Genomic DNA, 10,795 nt, shown 5'->3' with positions numbered 1-10,795 from the left:
CGGAGTGTTCGGACTTCGCGGAGCCTTTCCGCGCATCCTTCCTCGCCGCACGGCTACACCGGCGCTTTCCATTACCGCACAAACATGACCCAATACCGCACAAAGTGTATAACCCAACACCGCACACAAAAATAGTACGATACCGCACAGATTTATAAAAAGGTATAGCCTAATTCCGCATACAACAAATGGTACGATACCACATAAATTTATTAAATATAAAAATTTTACATAGAATTGGTTAAAAATAATTTTTAGTCATAATTTGTAGTAGTATTAGTAATAATTTAAACATAAATGTTATTATAGATACCTATATTGGTTTAAAATGTAAACCAATTTGTACACTGTGAATACAATCTTTTACAGATAAAGTTTAATAATGTCGTTATAGATAATTGTCGATAAGTGACGATAATCGTCCAAAATATAAATGTGCGGCAATGGGATATCCAGTATTTTAAAATCTGTGTGCGGGTTTGTCCCATGCATATTTTGCGCGTTTGTGCGTTAACGGGCGACGCCCGGCTACACAGCGTATGTTCGCCATTTTTACACGACCGTTTCGAGTGCCAGTGTCGCGACTCGACGAACGATTTCGTTTGGTTCACCGTTTTTCGCGTCATTCGTGATAGCACAGTGTGATCGCTGTTTTGTTAGTTCGACAGACCGTTCGAACGACACGTTATTGTCTCGCCAACGACAAGTCGTACAAATCGCGTGGTTTAGAGTGCCCCGCGGTCCGTCGTCGTCGTCGTGTATATTCGTGTGGTCCGACGACAATCTTATACCATTAATTATGAATAGGTACTTACTAGTATTTATAATCAATGCATATATGTATGTCGCCGTAATCCGTCGAGTTTCGAGCCGCCGCCGCTGTTTTAGGGTGTGCAGTCCAAGTCCTAGACGTGATTTTGTCCCTAACCTAATCGTCTTAAGCTCATATTTTACTATGTACAATTAGTATACCTGAAGTTTCTATAAACAGTGTTTAAGCGGTTGAGAGGGGCTGGAATAACCCGAATAACGTTACCCCAGCCACCCCACACAAAAATGGATTTTTCTCGTAGAACGAGTTGCGTAAAAATTTCAAAAATGGTCATACAAATTCAAACTAATTACGTACTAATTATTGGTATACTTAAAGTATAATTAATATTATTAAACCTACAGTTTATACGGGAAATCGGTATTTTTATCTGCGATTCATTATTACGCACAAGCTGCAGCGTTGCATAATCCATTTATCCATATAATAACATCGCGAATTCGTAACGATGTTATAATAAACTATGAAAATAATTAGTCGGGCAAAAATTCGTTGCGGCGATACGGTAACGGCACGGCAACATTTTTTCAATATTATAAATTAATATTGTTTATATTATATTCATTTTATTTCTTTATTCCTAATTTATAAGTAAAATTAAACAAATAAGCTTTATCATATGATTTTTAAAATATTTAACACCCAAGAAATTATTGAAAATACGCCACTGTCTGAAATCATTTAGAAATTTAAAGATAATGACTTATTTTTATACATATTTATACATTTATTAAATTTATTAAATATTTATGTTATGCACGTTAAAAATAAAAATAGTTGTATCAACAAATAACAATTAAATATTGGTCAGTCGGAGATACATCACAATCGCATATATTTTTATAATACTGTGTAATTATTATGCGTACCTGTTTGGTATTCTTTTTTGTGAAGAATTCTACTTATATGGCCACTTAAATATAATTTTATAATATTAGTTCGTTTTCTCTAAGAAAACTACAAAAAACATACTTTATAATTATTCTTTTCTTTTCTTTTTTGATTAAGACAATAATACACACAATTCACATGTAGATATTGTGTCATAAAGCTATAGCAGAGACATATATGTATAGAATAAAAAAATAAAAATTAATAATGTGTGACAGTAATATATTGTACAAGTTCATAGTATATAATATAACTACTTCACATATGACATAATATATTATTCCTCATTGCCATCCCATTTTGTTGGTTTCCGATTGTTTGTTTCCGATGCCAAACTCCACACACGTGTTATAACCGGCAAACGATCGTGTTGGTTAAAACCAATAAAGCCCCTGCCGAAAAAGATGTCATGTCGAGACTGTGAGTTTCGAGGCTGATTGTTCTGAGGCTGATTGGACAAAGATTCTCCATTATTCGTGGACTTCTTCATTTTGAATGCGAAAACTATATGTAACAACAAGTAATATAACGATTATATCATATTAAATGTATTTATAAATATTATTTTAAGTCTCTGTGATGAACAATAAATAAATTCTATGACCATATAATGCAATATTATTTTGTTCTATACCAGGGGTCGGGAACCTTTTCGTAGGAAAGAGCCATTTTTTCAAAAATTACAAAACTATGATATCCAGGGAGCCGCACAGGATTGAACAACCTTTTTTTTTAATTGTGGTGTATAAATTATTACTTTATTAGTACATATATTAGAATAAAGATAGTATTATTACTTCATTGAGAAAATGGTAGGCAATAAAAACATAATAATACGTCTTAAATTTAGAAAATATAAAAAAACTTTATTTGTCACTATAATAACGCAGGAATAATATAATTTATATTTTACGGATCTCGATTGATAATTATCCAAAGAGCCGCAGGTTGCATGTTAAAGAGCATGTTGTTCTATACCATTATTATGATTTTTTTAGATAAATAGAATAATATTGCAAGTTCCCTTACTATAATAATTAATAATATCCATAAACAATCATGAATAACCATTTATATGTAATATATATATATATAAGGTCGTACCTAATTGGTATTTTCTGGGGGAAATGAAATGGTAACTCCTCAATTTCTATATTAAGAAGTGTTTTTTTTAAATTTTTTTAGTCATTTTCAATTTATATCATTTAATATTAAATTGCTAAACAAATCTAAAAAAAATGTCTGAGAACAAATCCAAATATTACTTTGCTAATGTTTATTTATTATTAATTTGTTTAGTAACCTTTTGTACAATATACACAACTAATGAATTTTTATATTCTTAAATGATGCGTTTATAATGTTTGATGGACAATTAAGTCTACCACACATAGGCGTGTGCACGGGGGGTTCCGGGTGTGCCTGGGCACCCCCCGAAATGTAATTGGGGCCCTAAAATTTAAGTCCTATAGCATATATTATATGAATCCATATTTTAACTAATGTTACTAGAATAAAAATGGTAATTTTTCTAAGATATGTCGTAAAAAAAAATATTATCTTTCGGGATAAAAAAATTAATACAACATAAAATATTTTAAATTTGCGTGATAAAATTTAAAACTTATTATGATTATAACAGCTAGATGTTATTGACTACAAAAGTAAAAATAATAAATAAATATTTCAATTATCTTAAAAATAGATTTTAGATCCAAATATATCTAATGAAATATTATATTACTTGGTAGTTGGTACTAGTAATACCATTGATTGATTTGATATGTGATATAATGTAAGTAATGTTTATTCGTGCATTATAATTTATTAAAATATGTATATGTTTGTTAAGAGGGCCCGAAAAAATTGTAGGCACCCCCCGAAATTTAGATCTGCGCACGCCTATGCTACCACATCATTGGCAACGTTACATGAATTACCTATTATTGCAGCAAAACACTTTAGTTCAAGTAAAAGAGCATTGAGAAACTACGCATCATTCTAAACAATAAACGATAATAATTTATGCATGGCTTTAAAAGTCCGAATAAATGGAAAAATGGAAAAAAAAAATTTTTGTGGTTTTTACTTATTTAATTATACAAAATTACAACTCACATAAACATAAAAACACTAACAAAGCAACTAAAAAATGATATTCTTGATTTTAAATCGTTTGAAAAAAACGCTTACAATTTAATAAATTATGAGTCTTCTTTAAATGTTTGCACAATCATTCATAGGTACGAAGTTTCTATGTAGAAAGTAGAAATATCACAAACTTTATAATTGTGTGTATCTATTAGCTATAATTGCTTATTTATAATTTATAAAGTATGTGCCCACTAATTTGTGACAATATTTAGGTTATTACAGACCCGCTAAATATTTATTTGTATGTGGAGACGTGGAGTTCGTTAAAAATTTATATAATGTAAGCTATATGAATTATGAGTTCATGACTAAAGTTCAAGTCATGACAAGTAACGCCAGTGCGTTATTTAAAAATTTGAATATAGTCTCTTGACTTGCAATATTACGACCTTGGAGACTGTCATAATATTGAACTTCTTTGGATTCAAGGTTTACACAGACCAAGGTCCAGTGACTTTTTAAATAAATAGGAAATAAAAGTTTTTTTTTTGAAAATAAATCAAATTCTCGTTTTTCTACAATACGTTTAACACCATCATATCCTCTTGAACAGAGGCTTACAAAAAAATATGAGTCAAAGCAATAAACGTTTAAATTACGTTCATTGATTAAATTCATATAATCGTTTATGACTTGATCACTTAAATAAAATTGTGTATGAAGAAAACGTAGGTTATCCATACTGCTTTACAAACTAAAATAATTAAAATAAAATTAGAACACAATTTAATTGTTTTAAACATGTTAAAACTAAATACATTACTAACATTTAAAAACAATCAAGTATTAAATTTAAATTATTTAAAATAAAATATATTATTATGTATTATAATATAGGTCTTAATTAAAATTTAATATAGGTATCAAACTATTATTGATAAATGATAATATTAATTAGTCATCATGCTTGGTCCGTAAATACATAATCAACAATATGAATTGATTATTTATAATTGTTTTAGTAAAATAATGGTCTGTGCACATTAGGACTGTCTATCGATATAAATATTGTAGAATGAAAATTATAACTGAACTCATCATTGTAAAAATTATCACAAAAGCTTGGTCTTTTTAGAAATATTAATATAGCCAAAATAATTGGTATATCTAATGAATTTTTAATGTTTTATTATTAAATTACTCATTATTTACTTAACCTTGGATAAAAAAAATATAGGATAATTAAGTCATTTTATAAACATAATAATAGTAAAAAAATTTCATGATAAATATCATTGATAAAGTTTGAATAAAAAATTTAATTCTCAACTTAAACTGATTAAGAAAGATTGGCATTTGACAAATTAGTTGAATTTTATTTACAACCAGTTCAAAGGGCGAATTATTTTGTAGAATTTAAAATTTTGAAATTAACTTTCAAGCAATGGAAATGTTAATACCAAAATTGGATTAAAGCACTTATGAGCTGTTGAAGACATATTTTTCAAATATACATTTTTTAAATATTTTGTACAATGTCATCATCTACAGCTACTCCAATAAGATCTTTTTTTCTATCATAAAAAGATTGAAAAGTTATCTTAGATAACTATGAATGAAACAATGAAATTAGAAAATATTTAATATAAAAGTTATAACCTAACTATATTTTAAATCTGATTTGGGTATAGGATAGGTTAAATGGACTGGCATTGAAGTCTATTCTTAAGGACACACCTTTCGATATGGATAAAATTATTAATGTAATGGCGCTAAGTCCTAGGCAATTAGATTTTGATTTGAAATCTCTCAATTTTAATTACAATAAATAGTTAACAGTCTATAAGTTCTCATGTGTTATTTTCATAACACTTAAATATAATTTTAATATATAATTTGTGTAATTATGAATAAATAACTAGGTATGTCAACAGTTCTATAGTTTACTAGTGAACTGCTTATATATCTAGTTAGTTAATCATGGTTTTACTATTATAATTAAGTTTATGATATAAATTAAATAAATAATTAATAATTAAAAACTCAAAATATATACATGGACTTATAAATATGGTATATTTATTTAATAAAAAGTAATTGGGGAGTGTGAAGAACCCCATGACAAATTTCTAAATACATCTCTTATGGTTTGAGAGCAAAGACAATTTTCATACAGTAATCCATTAATAAAACTATTTTCGGTAATTAATCTATTAACCTTCTGAATTTTTTATGTTAGTTTATAGTTTTTGAGAATTCATAACTTGTTAATTACTTGTTTATTTTTATTATTTATAACTTATTAATATAAATTTATATTCATGACATGATATGTTTATTTTTATTCCAATAGATAAAATCATTAATGAATTGTTTATATATTTTTTACATATGCTGTAAGAAAATCGAAACAACAACCAAGGAAATCATATTATCTATTTGAAAATATATGACTGGTGCTAAAAGCAGAATAGAACAACAAACTAAAAATACCATTAATTCTTAAATACAAAGTTTTTTTAATATAATATATTATCAATACATCAATGTATTTGAAAGAAATTAAGAAAATAAGAAAATTAATACTATATATATTATGAAGTAATTTTTATACATATCATATATTATATTTATCTTTATCATTATATATTAACTGATTATATACAGTGAATTCCATTTAATGCGATCACTGGTTTATAGAATTAACAGTTTATTGGAATAATATTTGAAAATCCCAAACCAGATCTTATGTTATTAATGTTAAATTAAACTTTTATTAGAATCACCAAGTACCGGATAATTGAATCATTTTTAAGAACATTCTTATGGTTTTATTGGTATTTTAAACTTTCACTAAAAAGAAACAAGAATTGTTTTGAAAAAGTTAAAAAGATCTATTCAAAAATATGGCAAAAATGTTACTTTTCAGTTGTTCCAAAAGTTATAGGTACAATGTACATAAATTATTATTTATTTAATTTTAAATTGGTAATTATAAATCATGAATATATTATATTAATTGAATAGAGATTTTAATTTCAGGCTAATATGAAAATGATATTAGTAGATTCTCAAGTACAATCAAAAATAGATAGTTTCTTCACTTTATTTTGAATGTGTTTTATTTTAATTTAATTTTAAAATTTTAAACATATACATATAAATATACTCATAAAAAAAAAAAAAATGTTTTACGGAATCAATCGGTTAATAGAATCAAAATTATCTTAACCAATGTGATCACATTAAGCGGAACTCATTAACAGTAAAATTATGTCTAAAATTACGTTTGAATTGTATTTGTATTTGAAATTTTTTTTTTTGTCAATTTATTAAAATTATATTGATTATGAATTTTAATAGTTCGAAAAATTATTCCGCATACATGGGTGGTTGTTTAAAAAATGATAGACAATACAATTTAATTAGATAAACAAAATTCAACATACCTTAAAATTCTTGCGAGTGCAATCAGTAAGCAACGATTAAAGGTTACCGTCAAGAATGCGTGTTCAGCGAGAACTAAATACTAGGGAGTAGGTACCTCGTGACTAGTGAATACTGAACGGCCGACTAACGAAGGTCCGAAGAGCAAAGAGTTGGGAGCTACCGTCGTCAATGATAACACATCTGATATCACGGACTAAGATATACAGGACTGGACACGACATGGTTGGAGGGTGTGGGAAATGTAGTTCAACAGGCGGTGTTCAGGGGGATATTTTCCTTTTAGCATTACTAACGCCGTCTTGGTGGATATTTTTGGAACTAAATTTGTAATAATGTGATCTAGTTCCATAAGTATCCATTAAGATGGCGCTAATAATGCTAAAAGGAAAATATCCCCCCGAACTCCGCCTGTTGTAATACATTTTGTAACCACAATATTCATCTCGTGTCCAGTCCATCTTAGTCCGTGTCTGATATTCAGATTCTGATGCCACAATTATTAGTGAACCAGCAGTGACACCAATGTGAAATAAAAAGTTATTACAGTGATGCCGACATCGCCACTAGCTCGCTGCGCTCGCTCGGACAAAAAAAACGAAAATGCGTATGGGTTAGAGAAAGATAGAGAAAACGATAGACAGAGAGAGTGATTGAGTGAGTGTGTGAGAGAGTAAGAGTGAGAGAACGCAATTGTCCCAATCCCGTTTGTACTCCCAATTTATTCTTGCCGCCGTCTCATTTCGTAGACGAGTAATATTTTCAAATATTTATTAAATAAAATTATTTTATGTAATTACATTATTATTATTCAACTATCGATTATTGACTTGTATATAGAACGTATATTTAATATAATTTTATAGTGTACCGTGTACCTAAAACTTAACTATTTTCAGTCACGGATTTAAGGAAAGGCGCGTTATTGCGTTAAGATGCTTTAGCCACCCACCTTTGGAAGTGTAATATTTAATTCATCTTAATATCTATGCAGTACATCAGTCTAAAATGTCAACAGATTACATTACGTATTTCAATTAATGATATACTATTACTATACGTGTCATCCGAGTGTCCAATTTAAAAATAATATAATACAGATAATGAGTATACTATACTTAAAATAAAAAAACCTATAACTAATAACATGACATATTGCTAATTGATATTATAAATTAAACATATTTCTATTTTTTATTTTTTAAGAATTTTTATTACACGGATTAAAAAAATGAAAATTACAGATAGATAGGTTTGATACAGATTTAAAAAAACAATTTACTACATGTTCCATAAGACTATACTACACATTAAAACTAACCAGTATCGTAATTATGCGTTGGGTTGGGTGGTAAAAGGATAACATTTTTTATTTTATAATTTTCGGATTAGTAGAAAATATTTATTTATACATGGGTATTTGTATAGTACGTTACACGAGCCCATTTCATACTTATCGCAAGTAATTATTTATACTCAACACTCAGACCACACTGATCTATTAAATTTATTGAATTATACTTTTATCCGGAACTATAATATGTAGCTAGCTGTTAAGGTGTTGGATGTTAATGGTCTCTAGCCGATTACAAAAAAACAGAGAAATTAATTTTATTAAAAACACATTAGAGTAATCTCACACACACACAAACACACTCAATGTTTGCATGTTGTATATTAAAGTGTATAATGTATTGTAGATGACAACGACAAGGCAGGTTCGATGTGTAGTAGGTATTTACAATTAAAATATGTATCCTCAATGGCACCGAACTAAAATTAAATTAGTGGGGGGCAAAAATTTATTTTTTGTTTCCAGTGGCGGCTATCCTAGAGCAGAGATGAGTGGAGTGGGTTGTCTGTGTAATTTTTCTTATGCGAATAATACAGAATAATACTTTGGACTATTTCAATCTTGTATAATAGACAATTATTATACGTTACAAACACTCAAACACAATTATTAACGTTTTTGTAATGTGTAGGTACAATGTTTCGAACAGATTCGTATGTCATTCAACGACGTCACAGCCACCGAATAATCGGATCTGAATCGAATCGCACGCGTTGTCAGACCATTATAGCGGCACACGAAACGGGAAGCTCAAACAAAAATGATACAGCCGTAACGCGGAACTCTGACGAGTCACTGGAACTGTGCCATCTGCGCGCTAGATCCGACGTACGAACGACTCGTCTTTCTGCGGAACGTAACCCGCCGTAACTATGTGCGTGTCGAAAATGACGATGGCGCACAGGGAAATGGGTTTTTACGAATATACGTTCTGTTTGGGAAACATACTTGAACACTTACGAATAATGTATTCCTACGAGCGACTGTTATCGCATAAATACGGCAATGAAATAAATTATAAATATGCATTAACGCAAATATTTAATTCAGATGTGACGAAAAAAGCAAACGCAACACACCAAACAATAGCTGACGTACTGCCCGAACGGTGCCCGATTTATATAGGCCACGGAACAAGGAAAAGGTCGAATTTTGTTTGTGCATACCAGAGCTATACTAATTTTGAAGCATTATGAGAACAGGAAATACTCTTTTTTTTTAAATATATAATAGATGCTTTTGCGCTAAACTGAACCAGAGAGTCATAATCGTGGAAATACGGAGTATCTTTGTTCCTATATTATGTGGGAGATAGACATAAAAAACAAATACTGGTGTAACGGCCCCTTATAATAAACGGGAAACAAACCCATTGTTCACATAGCATTGATTATTATATATTAAGTCATCGTTTTTTTTTTTAAATAATTTTTGTTATACTAAATAATATGAAATCGTTAATTATTTATTTGTAGGAGGCGCGATAATTTATTTTTATTTTTAGGAATGCGCGAACCGTGATAGTTTGGGAACCGCTGCTATATAATATACCTTAACTACACGCGTTTTAGAATTTATAACATACATAATTAATCTATAATTATTAAACAAAATCATATTTACTTGTATGGACCTTCGAAACGTTGAAAACTGCGACGAAGACTGTTGACAACACGTGCAAATGGCGTAGCGAACAGAACACTGACCACACTGTAGGCTGTAACTGAATGTACGTCGACGTTGAATCGTGTAAAACAATTTACTACATGTTCCATAAGAATATACTACACATTAAAACTTACCAGTATCGTAATTATGCGTTGGGTTGGGTGGTAAAAGGGTAACATTTTATTTTATAATTTTCGGATTAGTAGAAAATATTTATTTATACATGGGTATTTGTATAGTACGTTACACGAGCCCATTTCATACTTATCGCAAGTAATTATTTATACTCAACACTCAGACCACACTGATCTATTAAATTTATTGAATTATACTTTTATCCGGAACTAAAATATGTAGCTAGCTGTTAAGGTGTTGGATGTTAATGGTCTCTAGCCGATTACAAAAAAACAGAGAAATTAATTTTATTAAAAACACATTAGAGTGATCACACACACACACACACACACACACTCAATGTTTGCATGTTGTATATTAAAGTGTATAATGTA

General features: G+C 29.1%; 1 long non-coding RNA gene across 1 annotated transcript; it reads right to left on the bottom strand.

The window, feature by feature from the left end:
* Positions 1–1,928: 1,928 nt before the first annotated feature.
* LOC132923948 (uncharacterized) lies at positions 1,929–10,366 on the bottom strand. The gene is made up of 2 exons (XR_009661279.1): positions 10,242–10,366; positions 1,929–2,227 (listed from the first exon to the last, which is right to left on the bottom strand). It is a non-coding gene; the product is annotated as an uncharacterized LOC132923948 (long non-coding RNA).
* Positions 10,367–10,795: the final 429 nt, after the last annotated feature.

The sequence above is a fragment of the Rhopalosiphum padi genome, chromosome 3, assembly GCF_020882245.1.
Source record: "Rhopalosiphum padi isolate XX-2018 chromosome 3, ASM2088224v1, whole genome shotgun sequence".
Taxonomy (NCBI): Eukaryota; Metazoa; Arthropoda; class Insecta; order Hemiptera; family Aphididae; genus Rhopalosiphum; species Rhopalosiphum padi.
The sequence above is the reverse complement of the archived record's forward strand: the minus strand, read 5'-3'. Positions and strand labels throughout refer to the sequence as shown.